Source organism: Tenrec ecaudatus, unplaced genomic scaffold (assembly GCF_050624435.1).
Source record: "Tenrec ecaudatus isolate mTenEca1 unplaced genomic scaffold, mTenEca1.hap1 Scaffold_392, whole genome shotgun sequence".
In the NCBI taxonomy this organism is placed as follows: domain Eukaryota; kingdom Metazoa; phylum Chordata; class Mammalia; order Afrosoricida; family Tenrecidae; genus Tenrec; species Tenrec ecaudatus.
The window spans coordinates 254,183-276,949 of record NW_027459259.1 but is presented as its reverse complement, the minus strand read 5'-3'; the positions used below and the strand labels follow the sequence as shown (position 1 = coordinate 276,949).

Here is a 22,767-nt window from a genome sequence, read left to right as displayed (position 1 = left end):
TCTCCCCATTTTTCTTACAAATGTGCTTGAACATCACTACATAAAAAACAACCAACTCGACTTCAGGTTCAAATGTGTAAGTACCTTGCTGGAGTCTGAGCAAAATTTACACTGTTCTTCATAAGTAAAGTGAACGCATACTTACATGATTTAAGCTTACTGTTATGTTACATAAATATCTGAGCACAATGCACCAAATACTTCAGCTATGTTTTGTTTGTTTCATCACATGCAAGAAATAGTAAGGTCTCACATAGCCACATACTGAAATACAGTATACATTGAAAATATCACTTATCAATTACTTCTACCTTCTCTGTTGTGAAGGATGTTTTATCTGTATTATCAAATACCACAATGTTAAATATTTCCACTTGGATAAGATGTACTATTTCAAAATCAATGTATAATAAACAAATTGCTATTTCATTGCTAATACAAGGTAACTTTTTATATCACTATCATTTCTATAACTGGTTCCTTTATTACTAGATATGTATATTTTTCATGCATCGCTTGTATTTTCAAGCATGTTGGACCGTACCAATAGCCTGAAGCAACACCAGCTCAGCCTGGCACTGGGCTTCCATCTGACTCTGGAAGAGTGCACTTACCATGTTCCAGCCGGGGTACAGATAGTCTGTGCCAACAAATTCAAAGTAGTGAGCAAAGCCTTCCTTCAGCCACAAGTCTTCCCACCAAACAGGCGTCACAAGGTCACCAAACCACTGTCGTGACAAAATGAATTGATACAGATATACTTACAATATGGTCCAGAATTATTTCATCTAAAATTAAATATATCAAACTGTAATCATCATAACTGGAGTCATTCCCCATTGATTTTATGATCTTAAAATATGTGTGGCAAGACTGTATTGATTTATTCAACTGCTTCGTTATACTTGTCAAATACACATATATTTCAAAGAAGGATAAGAAAAATTATCAAGAAACACAAAAAGAATAGTTAATCTGAAGAAAAAAGTACAAATGAGAAAAAAAAAGTCAATGACAGTTGTCCTCGAATAGCTGAAGGTCTCTTATGTGGATGAGAAGAAGGATTGTTTCTGGTGGTCCCACAAAGGGTGAACCAGAACCAATGGATGAAAGTTCTGGTTAGTAGATGTCTGCTGAAAGACGCCTGAAGATAGAAACTACTGTCTCCAGAGATAGTGAACAACTCATCACAGAAGGTACCAAAGCATCACCTTCCAGTGGCAAGAAATATTCACAGGAGACACCAGCTGTGTGCCGGAATGAAGGAATATTAAGGTGCTCCACACCCAATTCTACATGATATTATTATAATGAGCAACTGAGGCATAACATTCCTCCATGTCCCTTCAAGAAAAATACTGCAATTTCTCTGGCCTCTGATCAAATCATGATGCATTATTCTGAGTCCCTTTAATAGTTCAACAAAAGGGTAAATAAATATCTTTCATTTTTCAAAAGTATACATATATATGTATGTGCTTTTTATTGCTGGAAAATATATATATGTATATATTCCATGAATTATCCTAAAGATTTTGCAATCCAGCAGTGAAAATTCAGACAGCTGACATTTTATTGGGGATGGTGTGAAATGAGAAAGGCAAAAATAAAGAAGCACATGAACCCTATCGTTTCAGATTGTGATAAAGCACGATAAAATATGATCAGGGGAGAAGGTCCCTTTAGATTGGAAAATAAAACCAAAAAAAAGATCCCTCTAACTAGGTGACATGTGAGCTCAGACTTTAATGACAGAAGGAACCAGCCATGAGAAAGCCATGGGGAAGAAGATTCCAGGCAGATGTAATGGTTGGTGCCATCACTGTGGTAGAAAAGAACTGTTTAGGAAACAAAAAAGCCAACGGGGCAACAATGCCGTAGGCCAGGCGAGCCAGGAGCATTCCACAGGAGCAAGGAAGAGGCGGGTTATAAACAGTCATTAAGAGTCACAATAAAGACTGCGATGACTGAACATTCCACTATCCAAAAGTAAGTATCATTTACCCAAGAAGATCTCTAAGAAAATAAAGTAAGAGAGTACCCTAAAGTTCTTGATCACAAAATATAAAGTTTTTAAAAATAATGTTTACTTTTAAAAATGCACGTTTTACCTTTAAAATACGTCTATTGTAAGAATCACAGGAACATGAGTATTTAGCGGGAATGAAGAATGGCAGAATGGCATAAAATATAAGTAGCAGTAATAGTTGAACATTTTTGGAGGTGTCTCCTATTTTCTGGTTTGTTCTTTCACAGTAAATAGCACAGCACCACTAAATGATCACAAGGAAGTTATGTAGACTATCGAATAAAGGGAATCCAGTTTAATGAGCCACTGAAGCATTAGCAGTGCGGCCTTACCGCTACAGAACTATGCTTCTAACCAGGAGCTCCAGGGGCAAAGTGAGTTACACGCTGGGTGGTTAACTCCAAGGTCAGCAGTTGGCACACTCCAGGTGAGAAAGATGGGGCTCTCGACCCCTGTAAAGATGTACAGACTTGGAAGCAGGGGCAGTTCTGCTCAGCGAGTTAGAGTAGACTTGACGGTAGGGAGTTTGTGCTTTGTTAATGCTTCTAATTTGTCATTCATAGGAACATTCAAGGAAAAAGTGCTTTTTCCTGCAAAGAATTTTATGCTTAGGTGAAAACTAGATTCTCCCCCATGAAAGAGAAGCCCTGGATATCTGAGCAATGGCACCTCAGATAAAGAGGCGCACATCCCCAACGTGACCAGGATGCCGGTACCAGCATCTCTCCATCACAACTTCACTGCAAAAGGCAAATATCTAAGGAAAGGATCCCGAGCTCCAGAATCGTTTGCCAGTTCATTTATTGGTACTTAGCATTTCACTTCTCACTGAAACCTTTTTGCACCCCACTCTTTAAGTTTTGATAGATTATATTTTTGGTGGATTATGATAAATTAGAATCATACTGCAGCATGATAAAATGCCTAATGTTTTCAGCTAAAGCCTGTACACAGTTGTGGTAATCAGGGCAATTATTACTTCTTACTAGAATGAGCGTATGTTTTTCGGTGTGTTTTTTTTTCCTTCAATAAATTCAGGATTCCATAAGCCCTGCAAAAGCTCGACGATTCTTTCCACTCATTGTAAGCAAGTGTATAAAATCAAAGTGAAATTAATTTTATCTTAGCTTCACTACAAAGTTGACTAATTTGCATATGAATTTCTAAACATGCCAAGGCAAAAAATATCAATCATTTGAGAACAAAGAGTCTACGGCTGAGTTAGTGAAAGACTTCCTAAATGTCTGTGTAATGGGGAAAAGGGAATAGCAAATTGATTTCAGCAAAAGCACATTTTGACACGTACACAAAATTCAGCTGCATCTTGCAGCAATGCAATAAATCATTGCTATCACTGCATTTACCATATACACACCCCAATAATCACAGAGGATAAAGCAGAGCTGACAAGGAACAGTGGCCCGAGAAGGACTCTACACAGGATGCCGAGTGGCAGAGCTGCCTCATGACTCAAGTCAACGGAATAAGAGTTGCTTTTTCAATATACTGTGTGTTTGTTTTGTTTGTGCTGCCATCCAGGGGAAAATGACTTATCTTCTAGGAAGAATTAAGCAGTCCTCAGTGGATAATTAAAACTTAATTAGAAGGATGATACTTTAGCTCCTAATCTATGTATCTGAAACCATTCTACATTCTCAATCGTTTGCACATTATACTTACACCTGATCTTTTTTTTTCTCATACCTGGTGACATATCTCATGAACAATGACCATGGTGACATCCAGCAAATAAGAAATAGATGACATACTGGGATCCAGTAGTATTCTTTGTTCCACAAAAATACTTAGTCCCCAGTTCTCCATAGCAGCATACGGATGCTTAGGCACAGCTAAAAGATCTAGAAACAGAATAAAACAGTTCCAAAGACTTTAATAAAAATACCAGTTTCTAAACCTGTATCCTAAAATAAATTCAGAAATCCTAATTAGAAGGGAGTATTGCTCTATTTTGGTCACTCTTTTTTTATTTCCTAAATTAACCTACCTGTCATGTCTGTATGACAGCAGAAATAGAGGCTATCCCTGTAAATTATGGTCAGATCCATTCATCACAGTTGCTTTTTAAACCCTAATGATATGGGTGGCTGGAAGTATTGGCACTATTACTGATCTCGTAAGTTGCAGGAACGTAGAGAAACCCAAGGCAATAGACATCCACAAAGTCAAATGCACTGGGTCTTCTAAAGAAAATACCGTATATGCTCGTGTATAAGCACAAAAAATGTGCTGAAAAACTGAGGTTCGGCTTATGCACGGGTCAGTGGTACCCCAGCGAGGTGTAACATCTCATGGGCGATTGTCGTTCCTCCACTGTTCATTTGAAGCCCCGCTGACACTGCAGGGCTTTGAATGTTTGTTTACTCACATCTAACCAATCAGAGGCGTCCTATGACGTGGATGGCTCCAATTCGCAGAAGCACCCGTAGTGATTCACTTATGTAGACAGTTGAACTGGTAAGGATGTGTCTGTGGCTGCGCTCTGTCTCTCCCCTCGGGTCTCTGTGTTAATTCACATCCTGCATTTCCCACCCTAGGCTTACACTCGAGTCAATCAGTTTTTCTGGTTTCCCAGGTAATAATTAGGTACTTCGGCTTATATTTGGGTCGGCTTATATTCTAGTATATACGGTATTTTCAATTCAGTACTGGGCATACTATGCTCTGACTTTCACTTCCATATTTCTCAAGGATAAACAAGTATTATCTATCAGTCTTAAAATGAGACTTGTCATTTTCTGATTGCTTACATTGATATCTCTTTCCAGGTTCTGTTTGAAGGAAACATGGCACTTAAGGATAGCCTGTAGAGGGTCATATGGCAGTGGACAGAGCGGCAAAGGACACCTGAGGCAGCCCAACACTTTAGCTGTTGCCCTGCCCTAAAATGAACCGGTACATGGTAGCAGTAAATCACGTAACTTCTTAAGACTGCAGACCCCTTACCTATTGCAATTGGCTTATTTGCCTTAATCATCCCTCTAACTCTCTCCAGCTTCAAAAGTCTTTGATTAGATGATTCTAAGATCTGCGTTTAATTTTAAATCACAGAAGTGTGATCAACTTTTGGGTGAAGATGGCACAATAACCTATGCTTTGATGTGCTTCCTCTGCTCCAGACATCTAGAGGTATAAATAAAAGATTAAAAGAGAAAACCAAAAACACCTCCGGACTCAAAAATAAATCTCTCCATGGATCAGAAATGGTACAGACACACAAAATGGTGATTGCTGCGAAGCCACAGGCCTGTGGGGTTCTGGCGACAGAAGCAGGCAGTAGTAGCTGGGCATTGGCTATGACAGGCTGTACCCGAGCCGAGGGAACCTAAGCCAAGCTGATGGTTGGATGGCATGAGTTGAGGTAGGGTATACATTCATGAAAATGGGCTGAAAGAAGCTGTGCCTACGGCTTTCTGGGAATGCTGAAGAGTGACAGGATAGGGGTTTGAACCCAGGCAGCTTGCCTCCAGCACCTCTACTTTTAATCACAATCCTATCGTTTTCTCGGTCTCTGGCTCCGAAGTTTCATCTCTTGATACATTTCTTGTAACTCTCTAAAATGCCACGGAAAACTTTACAAGAATGCCCCACTCTAGTACTCACTGGGAGCAGGAATATGAGAAACTAAATGCCTCTGCCCAGGATAATGGACAAAGAAACTATGAAATCACCATGTACAAGAGCATTATACAACAATTGAAATGAATTATCCTACCACTATATTCTAGCCAGTACTCTCCCTAGCAACAGTGATAATTTAAAAAACACTTAAAATTATTGTTTTTTGTTTTTAATTGCAGTCAACTCAGATTCAATTCAGAGTGATTCCATGTACAAGAGAACAAAACACCTCCTGGCTCTATGCCACCTTCAGAATCGTTGGTATGTCCCAGTTCATTGCTGGGGCCACAATGCATTCTGCTAATGGTACTCATGTTCCATTTTTTTATCACACGGTACTCTTTTATGACCCATAGCTTTTTGACTGACTAAATCTTGGATTCAGACAGTCAGGTCTTCTTCTTATCCTGTCTTAGTCTGTAAGCTCCATTATAACCTGACTACCAAGAATGATGATTTAAGATTTTAATTTAAGAACTGGTTTAAATAAGAACAAAACAGACAATAGAAAAACAGTGTAATGACTCTGTCTGCCACCAATATGTGGCAAAAGGCGTTGTATATCTACAGTCATTTGTTTTCAGGGACTACTGACCTATCTTTTTGGATCCAGCCTGTTACACAGTGGAGGCACCTATGCATGCTATAGTTCTCCAAGAGCACAGAGAAGGTGGGTTTTCAATACTAAGTGAGCAAATCTCACGTTCCAAAATAGAGTTTAGATCGGTTCAAAAGACATCAATTGAAGATTCTAAATACAGAGGCTAAATAGTCGAGGGATCCGGGATAAAGAAGAAGATACACACAGGAGATTAAGCTAAAAAAAAAGACTCATAGCACAGGCAGGTATCGTGAGGGGCAGGGAGGAACAGTTAAAAATGGTGGCAAAGAAATCGGATCATTGTGATCAAAACATGTTGCTGGTGACTCATTGGTATCCACATATATATAAGCACACAAGTCAGGCCAGGGTAATGAAGTTACATATCAACCAGAGGAGAGAATTTTAGCAAGTGCAACTGGATTCCAGATGAAGTGGTTGATGAACAGAATAAAATACAGAGGGTGTGTTAATCCAGGTAAACTAGAGAAGCAAATCCAGAGACACTCATATGTGTACAAAAGAGAACTTATATCAAAGAGCAATTGTATATTAAGGAAACATCCCAGTCCAGGCCAGATCAAGTCCATAAGTCCGATATTAGACCATGTGGCCGATACCAATCTCAGCACTGGTGTGAGTCTCCACGTGGCTCCTTCAGCTCCAGGACTCTGGCTTCATCAGTGTAGCTCCATGTGGCTTGTCAGCAGGAAGACTAAGCAGAGAGTGTCTCTTGTCTCTAGGGAGGAATACAGGAGATCCCAGAATCTTCACGAGAAGGCCATGCCCACACGGAGGCCTCATTGGCTAGGGCCTGATAGGCTAGACTACATGCCTTTTCAAGATTATGTAACTGCCACAGACCACCACTGGTCAATTTGGCACTTGTACACAACTCTTTAGCCATATATAATTTTCAAGCAAACAATAATAAAATCATGTCTGTACCTAACAGGATAAAACTAAAGGCATACAATTTAAAAATGTGACACCCCTTTTCAACATAACATTCTACAATTGAACCAAACAAAAATATTCTATACTTATGTGAACACCATGATCCTATGAACATATTCCCCCACCTATGAAAGTTTATAAGCCAAACACTTCATGTCTTTACCCTCACCATTTTGGGTATCCAATTTTTATATTGCCCACTTATATCAACCTAGTGCTCTGAAGAGATAATCATATCCTTTGATGTGAAGAATCTTCATTCCAATGGGAACCTTGTGAAGTCCATATCCAGAAGCAAGTAAGATCAGGACAGGCCGTCCATGAAGTTAACAGCAATATGCACCAACTTAAAGGTTCGATTTCATGTGGGTCAACTCAATGCGGTTGTGGTCGCAGCTTGATAACCTCGTTTGGAGCCATAACAGAGATAAATAGCTCACTGGAGGTCAGATACACACCGGCTCTCTGCTTCCTCTCTCTCTTGACAAGACACGTGGAGCTATGCTGAGGCAGCCAGAGCCTTGGAGCTGTAGGAACCAAATGGAGACCCACGCCAGTGCTAAGATACTTCCACTGCCACTGGATCCACAAGACTTTCCACCCACTGGCCTGTGATCTTCCTGCACTCGGCATCATTGCATGTGTTGTGTGAGTCTAAAGAGAAATTTATGGGCTAGTATTGGACATATGGTCAAATATCAGACTTATGGACTTGATCTGGACTGGGATGTTTTCTTAATATACAATTACTCTTTATATAAATCTCTTTCTTATATATATATGAGTGTCTATAAATTTGTTTCTTTAGTCAACCCAGACTAATAGAGAGAGGCTTTACAAAAGGCATGGAAAACAATGTCTACAGATGGTGTGTGTGTGGAGGGTGGGGGCAGGCAATCATTTAACAAAGCATTGAAAACACTGCTTGTCGTAGGGAAAAAGCTACTGTACACAAACTTTCCTGGGGTGAGGACCAGGTAATATGGCAGGAACCAGATCAAATACAGGGATACACATGGTATACAACTAAAAAGGAGGTGGATCAAGGAAAAAAATAACAACAATAATAAAAAGAAATGGGTAGCTGGGGCACAGGGTACTAATCTACCCAAGGGGAGGGTATTGCTTATATCTCCACAGGGAAAGAAGGACCACACTTCAACCCAAGCTGCAAGATGTGAATGCAACATGCCAGCATGGAGTAGGGAACCAGTGGAGAGGACTGGGGGGCCGGCCCCAATCCCAACTACTAAGTGGACACCTGCCCCTCCCCCAGAAGAATTTATTTCAAAAGACAGCATTGAATATGCAGCTCCTTGAGACGGACATATCTGGTCAGAGCACACAGAAGCAGATGAAAGGGGAGGAAGAGAGAGTGGAGCACATCCTGAGCCACCAGGCCTTGAGGACGATGACCCCAATTAGAGCAGAATGTTCACAGAGAGGACCACATGGCCAGCCCCACTATGAGACATGACGCCCCTCACTGACCCATGGCCCTACAGGGCACAACACCGGAGACACAGTGTGTGAATTGCACCCGAACTGATCCCTCCATACCGAGGCAAAACACTAAGGAGGTGTAACAGAACATCAAGGTAATGGAGTGGCGAGATCCCCAGTGAATGGTGGACTTTGGGGCCAGGGCGCGGTGCCCCAACAGACTGGACTGGAAAACACTCGTAAAGGCCAACAAATGATCCTTGAACTAACTACAAGCTTTTTTTGTTGTGTTTTGTTTGTCATTGTTTTGTTGTATATTGTTGCTTGGTTTTGCTCTGTCTTGTTTTTGTGCATGTTATTATCTCTGAAGGTCTGTCTAAGATAGGCTGGATGAACAATCTGGAGGAGAAAACAATGGGACCGACAGTTCCAGGGGACATGGGAGAGGGGAAGGGGCAGGGAAGGAAGTGATGTTAACAAACCCAAGGGCAAGGGAACAACAAGTAATCCAAATTGGTGGTGAGGAGGGTGTGGGAGGCCTGGTAAGGCATGATCAAGGGTAATGTAACAAAGAGGAATTGCTGAAACCCTGATGGGGTCTGAGCATGATAGTGGGACAGGAGGAAAGTCAAGGGAAATAGAGGAAAGAGCTGGGGGTCAAAGAGCATTTATAGAGGTCTAGTTAAATACATGTGCATATGCAAATATATTTATGTATGAGGATGGGGAAATAGATCTATATGCATATATTCACAGGTTTAGTATTATGGTAGAAGAAGGACATTGGACCTCCACTCAAGTACTCCCTCAATGCAAGAATACTTTCTTCTATTAAATTGGCATTCTATGATGCTCACCTTCCCGACACAACCGCTGAAGACAAAGAGGGTAAACAAGCAAATATGGTGAAGAAAGCTGATGGTGGCCAGCTATCAAAAGATAAAGCGTCTGGAGTCTTAAAGGCTTGAAGGTAAACAAGCAGTCATCTAGCTCAGAAGCAACAAAGCCCACATGGAAGCACAGCAGCCTGTACGATCATGAGGTGTCAAAGGGATCAGGTATAAGGCATCATCAGAACAAAAAATCTTACCATAGTGAATGAGGGGGGGGTGGAGTGCAGAGTGGAGACCCAAAACACATTTGTAGGCCACTGGACATTCCCTTGCAGAGGGGTCTCAGAGAGGAAACAAGTCAGTCAGGGTGCGATGTAGCAAGATGAAACATACAACTTTCCTCAAGTTCCTAAATGTTTCCTCCCCCGCACTATCATGATCCGAATTCTCCCTTGCAAGTCTGGCTTGACCAGAGGATGTACACTGGTACAAATAGGAACTGGAAACACAGGGAATCCAGGGTGGATGGTCCCTTCAGGACCAGTGGTGTGAGTGGTGATACTGGGAGTGTAGAGGGAGGGTGAGTTGGAAAGAGGGAACCAATTACTAGGATCTACATGTTACCTCCTCCCTGGGGGATGGACAACAGAAAAGTGTGTGAAGGGAGACATCGGACAGGGCAAGATATGACAAAAATAATAATTTATAAATTATCAAGGTTTCATGAGGGAGGGCGGAGTGGGGATGGACGGGAAAAATGAGGACCTGATGTCAGGGACTTAAGTGGAGAGCAAATGTTTTGAGAATGATGAGGGCAATGAATGTACAAATGTGTTTTACACAATTGATGTATGTATGGATTGTGATAAGATATGTATGAGCCCCTAATAAAAATATTTTTAAAAAGTTTAATCTCCCCCCCCAAATAAAGCACTGCTTGTTCTAACAACTATAGAAAGGCATTTTAACCATCCTCTTCTCTATACCTTAAAAACTCAAGGAATCACCTGTGATAGTTTTAAAATTTAAAAATTCACCAGAGGCTATTCAAAGACATTAATAATAGAATATCTTAATGCCCCAGGGGATGGTCCATAAGACTCTCTACCACAAAATCACATGAAGATTCTGCATGGCACCCAAAAGCTGATTTGTAAAAACAACAAACATAGATCCAGGAATGAGTTTTAGGTTTATATTAAATATTGGATCCAACTTAAGTACAATTAATTCTTACTTCATGACCCTGCCCAATGGAAGAAAACCCAGAAGTTATGGTAGCTATAGAAGAGTATGGTGAAGAAATTATATGGTGCCTGGGTGTCATATGAAAATGCTTCTTAAAGGCTTGTTTCCACAGAGGCATCCATCTAAGTGAGATGTCACTAAGAGAACATGGAAGAAGCACACCACCATCAGTGGCTGATGGATTTAAAAATCATATAATCCAAAGTCAAAGGAAGGAATAGTATCAGAGCCTAAATTGTGAGAATCAGGTTTGCAGAAGGCTGTGGATGTCAGAAGGAGTCCAAGATACATTTGTGGGATCTACATAGAAAATAAGCCTCAGGTGATTTCCTTTTATCCACATTAGAGGGACAGGTCAAAGATAAAAGAGAGGGTTTTCTGTTTGTTCATATTTTGGTTTAAGATGTGTTTTGTCATTGGAGGTGTCCCTCTTGAATATTTGTCATTATGGTCATTGTTTTTCAGTACACGGAACTTACAGGGACAGAAAGTATAATAAGGGTTTATGGGGGTAGAGTGGTAATGGGGGTGGGCGGATACAAGGAGTTCAAGAAAAAAAAGGATGCTTTGAAACTGTGGTAGCATTTGTACAATATTGCTTGATGTAACTGAACTATGGAATGATATGATATCTGTATTAATGACCAATATAATTGCCTATATAAAAGAATATAAGTATATAAAAACTTTTAAAACAATGCTCATAAGAACTTTATTTATATTGCTTTGTACTGGAAACAACCCAAGTACTCACTAACAGATGAATAAATAATAACAGGGTGATATTTCCATCCAACTAAATACTACATAACAATAAATGGAATTAACAGGATGATACTTCCATACAACTAAATACTATACAACAATAAATGGAATTAACAATCAATATGTACAAAAGTATATGTAAATCTAGACAGTTGTACTTAAAATAAAAGAATGTATGCTGCATGATTTCATTTATATACAAGTGTAGATAATGAAAACTAATATATAGCGATGAATAGAATTAAAAATAATAGGGTGGGAGGAAATTACAATGAAGCAATAGAAATTTTTTGAAGATAATCGATTCATTTTCTTAGTTATGATATGCACATGACTTTATACAATGTTAAAACATCAAATTCTACATTTTAAATATTTCAGTAACAAATATTCCTTTGCTCCATTCTCAAGAAGAAAATATTAATTCACAATATCTGAAATTAATTTAATTTAACAATTGAATTTTAATGAGGCTGCATCAATTAAAATATGCAAGCACAATTTTTCAATGCCTTGAAAACAGAAAAATATTCAAATATTTTGGAAGCTAATTTACTTGGGAATTCTAAGAAAATTCTGGATTGTCTGCATAGTAATCTAATACCAAAAACTTAATTATCAGAAGCTGATAGGGAACGTTTATTTTAGACTAATGTGATGGTTATTTTTGTATGTCAGTTTAACTAGTCTATAGCGCCTGAGTCAACCAATAATCTTATTTTGTACAAAAGTATTTTGTAGCTGTGGTTAATACAATAATCCATTGACTTTATATCATTTTAGATTCCCAACCTTATCTGGCCTGTCACCTTGTTTCAGAAAATAAAATACTCAGCACTCCCTTGACTATTAAAAACTTTTGTACTGTAGCCCATAATCCACGATAAAGTGTAGGTATCTGTTTTTGCAGCTTCCTTGGATCATTCCAGTGTCCCCCATGGAGTGATGTTGCCTGATTTTGGAAACACTGCTTTAAAAAAAGGAGACTAGCCTTGAAAATGTAGAGAGCCTTGTTCAGTAAAGTAAAACACCTTGAGTAAAGCTGAGGATCCCAAAAGAAAAAATTCAGTCCCCAAACTGCAGCACCAATTTCTGCTTCAGATTATAGCCTGCTTACTTATCCTACAAACTTGAGGTTTTCCAGTGCCTACGCATGTGCAAGGCAAATCATTTAAATACATACCATAAACCAGGATACATTTTTAAAAACACTGTTTTAGCATCAGATAACGAGAAGATAAAAATATGAAACTGTTGTTTCTCCACATATTTTCCATCTAGGTCTATACATTTCTGACGATGATGTTTCTCTTTCTAAACCTTCCCATAGGCTTGGGTGCTCTTTGTTTGTTTTCAATTTCGATACCATTTTAATATTTTTCAAATTTACATTCCATAAAATTGTATTAAAATTAAATTTGTAATTTACCAACTGCAAAGCTATTTATTTGTTTTACAAAGCCAGTTTATTCGGGGAAAATAGAAATATATTATTCCATAGGTCAATGCCATCAAACAGGATTGCACACGTTGACTTACACAATTTGTATAAAATTGTAGTTTTAGCATCCTCAGGGGACTCAAACCATGTTCCTTTTAAATGTTCTTGGAGTTTTAGGACATTCTACAGAGGGAACGGGAGTCTAAAGGAGCATAGACCGTAGAGTGGATGGATATGTTCAACAGGGTGCTCTGGAGACGCAAAATCATTGGCACTTGTAGGTGTACATATATAAAGTCAAAAGTCATTCTACTGAGTCAATTCCAACTCACAGAAACACCACAGAACAAGGTGTTTCAAACAAACACACGGTGTTTCATAGAACTGCCTTTTGGAGTTTTTGAAACTATAACTCCTTATGGGGGAAAGAAAGCCTCATCTTTCTCCCTCTGGCTGGTGGTTTTAAACTGCTGACCTTGGCATTAGCAGTTCAGTGTGTATTGATACAGATTTATAACAAGAAATGGCTCACATAATCGTAAAAGTGAGCAAGTCAATTCTGGCTCAAGTATGTGTATCAGATGCAAGCAGAAGACTTCTCTTGACTCTTTAACTAGATAGGTTGATTAACAGGAAGCTAGGAAATGAAGTAGGAAGAGCAAAGATTGATGCATGCCATGCTGATGAATCTGAGATAGGCTGAATGGATTCAAAGTCGTCAGTCTGCTGATGACTCCTGGAATGGACAGACAATAAAATAGGAGGCTGACATACCAGTTGCAGGATCCAAATTCAGCAATAGATGTGAGCTAGTTCCCACACACTGTCAATTTATAAGACAGGCCAAACTCTGAATGAAAACTCCCTTAATTGTATCAAGATTATGATCAAATTAAGGAGTCTTTTCTCCACAAACTGGTTTGATGCTTCACAGAAGATCCTCTCACAGAGTTGATTACACTATGTTAGATAGTATCATAAGAGAGTCCTGGCAAACTTAACACAAACCTATCACAGTTCACCCCTTTGTCAGCTTAGTATCTCCTTAAATAATACATCAGCATTTTTCAACCTGTGGGTTGCAACCGCTTTTGGGGGGTCTAATGACCTGTTCACAGGGGCCCCCCAATTCATAACAGTAGCAAAATTATAGTTATGAAGTAGCAACGAAAATAATTTTGTGGTTGGAGGGTCACCACAACATGAGGAACCGTATCAAATGGTCGCAGCATTAGGAAAGCTGAGAACCACTGCTATATAGTCTACAAACAAAGACAGTAATAAAGTCATACTTGCAGCTTATATTATATAACTAATATGCACAGAACCAAAAAATGCACTCACCCCATTTAAATTTTATATTTTATAACTAAACAAAATAAAACTATTTAATACACATATACAAAGAAAACATTTCCAACAAATCGCTATTTCTGTAACTGATCACATGGCTGTCGGTGGTATTAAGAACTACCATCTTCCACTACTCATTCTTTATTTCCTTTACTCTTGGCTAGTAAATTCCCTTTACTCTCAGCTGATCATGTTGTTCGTTCGCCTGATGGGGTGACCCAATCCTAATGTCAGAATCAGGTTACTACAGTCTACTCTGGACTTAAATCACAGGACAGAGTAATATTAAGGAGACAGTCTAAGGGATATCCTGGTTCTACACATACCCTGCTATACCTCCATTATGCAATGCCAACCCAATTCTCCCTTGGCAATCAGGATCAATCATCCCACTCAGAACATTAACACTCTCCTTTGGCTGTTGATCCATGAGGTATCCAAAATGGCCAGGAGGCATTCATAACTCACGGTTCAATGGAATCAATGCTTTATCTCCAGTGGAGTATTCCTCCCTAAGATTTCCAGACCATAAGAGCATATGGCTACAGGAAAAGGAAGCACAAGTATTATGAATAGGTCATTGGAAATAATAGTGAGTAATGTCACTCACATTTAAGCTTTTGGTTCCTGGACTCCATGGACCCTGGCTATTGGAGAAAAAGAACCACATACTGGGTGCTGATTTAGGACATATACAGCCTCCTGGAGTACATTCCCCAGCCCAGCAACAACTCACCACTTAGCTGGCACCGTAATTGTGTCTTTAGAAATCTAGTCCATCCTCCCATCAACTCAACAGCTTCAGGACAGTGGAACATGGGGAGACCAGTGGAATCTATCGTCATGGGCCCATTGCCACAGTTCTTTGCTGTGAAATGGTCTGTGTAAGCTTCTCATGGATAAGACATTCTGTAAGTTTATGAGTGGTAGTATTGACAGAAGGATTGTGTGCAGGGAAAGCAAAGCTAAATCCAGAGTAAGTATCTATTTCAGTTGGAATAAAATACTGTCATTTCTATGAAGGAAGATCTGTAATCAACCTGTCACCAGGTTTCAAGTTGATCTCTCCAAGGAATGGTCCCATATCTTGGGCTCAGTGTTGTTCTCTGCTGTCAGCACATCAGACACTCGGCAGTGGCAGTAGCCAAATCAGCCTTGATGAGTGGGAGTCTGTGTTGCTGAGCACACACTTAACCTTCATCCTTGCCACCATGGATATTTTGTCACTTTGGGCAATTACAGGAATTGTTGAGGAAAGAGAATGACTGATTTCTACAGAACATGACATCCTATCCACTTGATTCTTAACATCCTCCTCTGCATGGGAAGGTAACCCTCTTTTGAGCATTCAAATGAGACATTCAGATAGGCCTTTTCACATACTTCTTCCCCACAACATCTTTGTCATCAATTTTCCAATCATACTCCTTTCAAGTCCCTGACTCTCCAGCTAAACCATTAGCAATAGTCATGAATCAATATAAAGTTGTGCATTTGCCCATGTTTCCTTCTAAGCAAGCTCCAAGATGCACTGCTCAAAATTCTGCCCACTAGGAGGAACTCCCTTCACCAGTTCCTTCAGCAAGGTCCCAGAGAGGGGCTACACAGTGTTGCTGCTGTGCACTTTTGAAGGATGCATGCACGCCATGCAGAACCATCAGTAAATCAAGCCTGCATTTCCTGTTTCTCAGTCAGCTGATCATAAGGCACTCCACATGAAATCATAAGTTAAGATTGGGGAAAAAGATAGTATGCTGGCAGGAGTGGAGACCATAGGACTTTAGCCTACTTCTTCATGCCGTTTGTTTGTACTGTCAGATCCTGCTCTAGCCTGGTCTTGTATATACCACTTCCATTTAATGACAGAGTGCTGCCGTGCATGTCCAACTTCGTTATTCTGGACCAGGCAGCGCTCAGGGCATGCTGAAAAACTCTCAGGCTACATGGTGATTGTTGGTGTATGTTGAGGTGTTCACTCTCCACTCTCCACTGAGGCCCAGTAGCCCAGTAGGTTAAAGGCTGTTTTTCTGCAGAGCATAGCAGAGCTTACCTTGAATATTCCAGGGTAGGGGTTTTCTCTGTTACTCACCAATAAGGGTCTGCGTCTGTCAAAGACCCCAACTGCATCTGTATCTACCACTGATACCTCAAGCATTAAACGTTTGAATTATAGTGTTGGAGAAGAATATTGAAAGTACCAAGGACTTCTAAAAGCACAAACCAATCTGTCATGGAAGAGGTACAGCTAGACTGCTACTTAGAAATATGACTTCATCTCACATTCTTTGGGCGTGTTATCAGGTGAGATCTGTCCTTAGAAAAGAATAGTATGCTTAGTCTCATCCATGGGCGCAGTTGTCAGGATGGGGCAGGACTGGGCTGGGTTTTATGATGTTGTACATAGGTCACTGTGAGTCCTAACCAACTGATAGCACCTAACAACAACAGGTTATAAAATGCTAAGGGTTTTTGTTTTGTTTTGTTTTACAATTCTTCTTCTTAGCCAAGCTCCCAGCCCTTCCTTTCACTGGTTCTCATTATCTCAACATGTGATCCATTGACCTCTGCGGTGCTCTGGGAACCAGTGTACCCAGTGGCCTGCCTCACAGGCTCAGTGCTGCTCCTCTGCACTACATAGTGGTCTCAATGCTGCTCCTGTTCTCTGTCTCATGGTCTGGGTGGCAGGACCTCTGTTGCCTCCATCGCCTCAGAGGTAGGGATCTTGCGCAAGTTCCCTACGTGGCTTGTCTTTCTAAATTGGGTCTTGATTATCTCTCTTTCTGCTCATTTACATATCCAAAGGAATTTTAAAGCCAATCAATCCCTTCTATTAGTGTTTTAGACACCCTTTTTGCATGGCTCCAACCAATCATTGGGTAAGAGTTACAAGGGCATGGATAGAAGAACCATATCAAGTAACTTCACTTCACCACAAAGTTAATTAACATACTTTGTTTGAAATAAATGCACATTTGTATGAACAAGAAGCCCAGTTGCCAAACCTTTCTGACTTACCCTTACATTGCAAAGGAGTTACATTGTTGGAATTATAGTCAATGCCACAACAGAGGTGAATGGAAAACTAGTTTTCTCTGTAAATTTGTATCCAAATTACAAGAAAAATAAATAAATTGAAAGAGATGTATGTTAGAAATAGAAAAGAATGCAAAGAGTGTGTGATATCTTTAGGAACGATTGCTCATTCAACATGGTTGTAGCATGAAGCTGCAGCCCTGTTTCTTACATGCTGAGTTTGAGCTGCATCTGCAACATCACCTTAGAGCTGTCTAGTCTAGTAAGCAAGAAGCTTGGTGGTGCTGCGGGCTAAGAGCTGAGGTGCTAGCTACCAGGCTAGCCATTCAGACCCAGTAGCTGATCCAAAAGAGAACGATGAAGCTACCTTCTCCTATAGTGATTTCCCAGCTTGGAAAACCAAAGGGACAGCTCTCCTCTGTCCCATAAGGTCACGCTGAGTCAGTATCAACTCATTAGCTATAGGCTTTAGTCTACTAAGAGACTGACTGCGGAAGTCCAATAGACTGAGGAAATTTGGGATGGGGAAGTAATTGAAGATATGGTTAACAGATTAAGTTGTAGGAGACTGTGAAAAGCACTTACTAGAAGACTCAACCTCATTGCCATTGAGGGAATGCTGATTCAGAGCAACCCTGCAGGACAAGGGAGAACTGGTTCTGTATGTTTCTGAGACTGTTGTTCCTCTTTATAGGAGGACATTTATATATCTGAGGAGAATAAAGATTTAGGAGACATAGAAGTGGAAAAATAGGTATAAAGTACAAAAAGGATATTGAGATTGTGCTGTCATAAAGACAGGAAGAAAACTAAGAGCACGTGACATCACGTTAGTCAAGAATAGTGAGCTATCCAGAAAGAAGGAGAGGTGAGGTGACAGTGTCAGTGAATAGCTTCAGTAAATTTATAAAATACATATAATATAAACTTAAGCAGCTAAATTTTATTAATACTTTTTAGAGAATACTAATTTTCCATGATCATCCTTCCAACTTCATTACTAACAGAATTTCAAATGAGTTATAAAATATTTTAACACATAACACAAAGTCTAATCATATACACTGGTATCATCATGTCAAAGGAAAAACAACACTGTGTTACGGGCAGTCAATAATTACGGATGACGGTTGATAGAGTTGCCAGTTGTAAGAACAGAAGGGAATATTGCATCGTTCAAGACCCAGAAATGGTGACATAGTCGCATTATATTTATTTAACCTTTAGGCTGAATAAACAATCAAAGAAGATGGACTTTATGAAGAAGGATGGAGGATCAGGATTGGAGGAAGGCTGACTGACAATCTTCTGGAGGCAGAGGACACAATCTTGCTTTCTGAAAGTGAGGAGGGCTTGAAGCAAAAATCTTGCGAAGATTAAGGATTAAACCTAATTCAAAGAAAGCAAACATCCTCACAAAAATAAAGCATCATGGTACACAGAGAAGCAGTGAAAGCTGTCAGGGCTTCACCTCGCTTGGAACCACAACCAATGCTCATGGAAGCAGCAGTGAAGAGCTCCAATGGCATGTTACATTGGGTAAATCTCAATGTAAAGTATTGAAAAGCAAGTATGTTATTTGGATGATTAAGATGTGCATGACTCAAGGTTGGGGTACAGAGGAAGCAACTGGGGTCCTTAGGAGTGACTTTGCTTTTGGGGGCTCTTACAGCTCCTATAACATTCTATACATTGATTGTATCAAGCATATTTACACATATATTGCCATCATTTCCAAAACATTTTCTACTGGAGCCCTTTGTATAAATCCCTATTTTCCCCTCCCACCTTCATGAATCCTTGATATATTTTATATTGTTATTATTATTTTGTATCTTAAGCTGTCTATTGTTTCCCTTGACCTACATCTCTGTAATTCATTGCCTTTGGAAGGGCCTATATATCCAACCTTGTGATGTGTTCCCCCTTTCTCCCCATGCCCCTTCCCCAACCATCCCCCTACCATGATATCGCTATTCCTACTACTGTTCCTGAGGCGTTTATCTGTCATGAAAACCATGAGCTCTTATATGTACCTATGTATGTTCTCCGGTCTAGACAGATCTGTAAGGTTGAACTGGGTCATGGTAGTGTTGGGGAGGAAGCAGTCAGGAACTAGAGGAATGATGTGTGTTTCGTCACTGCTGTACTGAACCTTGGCTTAATCATCCCTTCCTTATAACCCTTCTGTGGGGGGGATATTCAATGGTCTACAGATGGGCTTTGTTTCTCCACTCCAACCCCCTTGTTCACATCGATATAGCTGTTTGTTTTGGATCTTTTGATACCTGATACCTGGTCCAGTCGACACCTCGTGATCACACAGGCTGGTGTGCTTGTCCATGTGGGCTTATTTGCTTCCCTGCTAGATGGCTGCTTGTTTAACTTCAAGCCTTTAGGACCCCAGATGCTGTATCTTTTGATAGCCAGGCACCACCCACTGTCTTCACCACATTTGCTTATGCAGCCATTTTTTCTTCGGCAACCATGTTGGAAAGGTGTTGGAAAGGTGAGTATCAAAGAATGTCAGGTTATTAGACAAGTGTCCTTGTGTTAAGGGGGCCTTGAGAAGAGGTACAAAGCCCATCTACTATCTTAAAACATAAAATATAAATATATTTACATTGGCCTCTATCTCTTTCCTCTATAAATAGCTTTGCCTCCTATTTCTTTCCTCTATTTACTTTCCCCTTCCTCCCAACCCACTATCTTGTTCACTCTCCATTCAGCTCTCCATAATTCCTTTAGGATACATTAAACCCCACCAGGCTTTATACCCTTCCCTCACCATCAATTTTAGATCTCTGTTGTTATCTTATCCCTGAGTGTATAGGCTTTCCATCCCCCCTCCTCTCCCAGTCTCCCCTGGAACAGCCAGTCCTTTTCTTCTCTCCTCAGGATTGTCTGACCTGCCAATCTTATCTAGATAGACATAGGGTGAAAGAAAAAGAAACAAAAATAATAAAAATAAGTAGGTAGTTGCAGGTCTGTCTGCTGACCCCTATGTAGGTTTTCTGACCAAGTCTGATGAGGTTTCTAACACTGTCCACCACATCAGAAGTCCGGAAACCTCAGGGACTGGGTTATTTTGTTCCCCTTGCTGCCCTGCTGCTCTCCCTATGTGTTTCACCCCACTGTGCCAGGGGCAGACGGGCACACTTTCTGCACGGTGGAGATTGTTCATCTAAGTAGAATTGGATTTCCCAGCCCCTGGTTGTGAGGGTAGAAATAAGGCCACATCCACTCTTCTAAGCCCTCAGTTTTCTCCAACCCAAACCATGGTATTTTCATTCGCCTCAGATTCATGGGAAAGTTAGACATCGAATAAGGAAGGCCGAAGAAGAATGAATACACTTGAGCTATTGGGCTGTGAAAATGATTGAAAGTATCATGGACTGTCAAGATAACACACATTTGTCTTAGAAGAAGTGAGGAGGCCAGAATGCATCTCACAGGCCAGGATGGTGAGACTTCATCTCACGTACTTTGGACACATTCTTAAGAAGGAACAGTCCCTGGAAATGGACATTTACTTGGTAAAGTGGCGGTGGCAGTGAAAAAGAGGAAGACCTTTGACTAGATGGATTGCCGCCGTGGCTGCAATAATGGGTTCAAAAATAAAAACCATGGTGAGGAAGGTGCAGGACCGGGTATTTGTCATTCTTCTGTACATCAGAACTGACTCATTTCACCCGACAATAACAGCAGATTAGGGCTGCCCCACAATCTAGAATTCAAGAGTTGGTTATTTTAAAATTCTGATACAGCCGCAGTCATTTTTGAGATTTGGGGTAGCTTCATACACTATTAAATTGACAGATACACATCTGCATGCCGTATAAAAGTATGAAAAATGAGCACCCTTAAGTTTTGAAATTAGAGTTCTCAGCAAAATGGATTCCCAAATTCATATGCACTTTAAACAGAAGTTATCTCAAAAAGGAATTATTTATGTAAATGCAGTAAGTGGAAATAAAGGAACCAATGTTAGGTTCTTATCTTAAAACTATGTAGCATTAATTTCAAATAAAATAAAATATTTGTTGATGTCAAAATAACAAAATTACTAACAGCCAGTGGCTTTTTCATCACTTCACATTGCAGTATAAAGTATTACCTAATTCTAACTGGCATCTAGGCAATCAGAGTGCTAGTAGTATAAACAGGGATACTGGAATTCACTGTGAATTTAGAGGTTTCTAGGGAAACCTCTGAGGGTATTTGGGGTAATGAAAGCAGAGAGACAAGAAATATAAAGGAAATCAAATTTTTAAAGTACAATTATAAGAAAATAAAATGTGGTAACTTTATGTTACTTTAAGATATTCTAACCTTATCATACAGCCAATTTTCCTTTAAAGGAAAAGAATAACTCTTCTCAATTAGTCCGTGACATGCAAAACGTTTTTCTTTCTATAATCCAAGCCGATAAATTTACCATTTCGATGTAGTATCAAGTCACTCAATGTAGTGAAGAAAAATGAATGTCATGTCCCATTCAGTCTGAACTATGTATCAGTTGGGAGGTATTGATCAAAATATGAACTATGTTTTTCATTACTGAAGGTACCCGATGCTTTGTTATAAATATCTTCTTGAGAATATAAAGAATCCACCTTTTCCACTTTTCTTCACAGAACAGTTTCTAAAGGCTTTTATTCAATGATTTTCTCCCCTCAAAACCCATTACTAGTGTTCCAAATATTTCCCAGTTCAATTTACATTAGATCAAGAAATGAAAAACAGAAAGAACTAATAATGTGCCAGAGACTGAACTGAACCTTTTACCTCTCCAATCTCCAGTATCTAATGTGCATCACTAAGTTATAGTTCTAAAGTATATTATATAAAAAGGACAACATTTTATATGCCTAATGGGAAAATGCAAAGAAGAGAAAATTTTTGTACCTATCATAAAAATGTAGCTTCCTAATGGAATTGACAAGATGGAAATTTGCCAACAGCCATTTTCCTAGCACCGCGGTTAATTGAGCATGAGCACACCATAGGTCAAAGCCACAGGTAACTGATCCTATGGCAGGGAGACTACGAAGAACAAAATAGTATTGGCCAGCTCACTTGAGATAAAGTTTATTGTGTCAACCTGGTCGATAAACACAGGTGGGGTTAATTGAAGGGCAGAGAGATAAATAGCTCAGTGAGCCTTGCCTTTCTAGTTCTGGAGTCTCTTGCTTTGTGATGGTCAGACCAGGGTGCAGCTGCCTTAGTCAATTTCCTGCTTCAGCTTGCAAGGCTCACTTCCTGCAAGACGTCCCATGAGGAAAAGCCACATGGACTTACCCTGGTGCAGCCCTGGGTGCTGGAGCACCCATGTGGAGACCCCTGCCAGTGCTGAGATGCTTACACATTCACTGATTTGGCTTTCCTCCTGCAGTCGGCATCATAGTGTGTGTTTTGTGAGATG

The 22,767-nt window shown here is 40.0% G+C and overlaps 1 protein-coding gene across 2 annotated transcripts in view; it reads right to left on the bottom strand.

The window, feature by feature from the left end:
• Positions 1–437: 437 nt before the first annotated feature.
• LOC142436548 (thyrotropin-releasing hormone-degrading ectoenzyme-like) overlaps positions 438–22,767 on the bottom strand; it is a 227,864-nt gene continuing 205,534 nt past the window's right edge. The window contains exons 3-4 of one of the 2 annotated variants that reach the window (XM_075540124.1): positions 3,734–3,888; positions 459–728 (exon numbers count right to left, since the gene is read on the bottom strand). The gene's annotated coding sequence lies outside the window, so the exon portion shown is untranslated. Of the gene's footprint in view, positions 729–3,733; positions 3,889–22,767 lie in introns of both variants that reach the window. The other variant, XM_075540125.1, reaches the window with a different exon arrangement.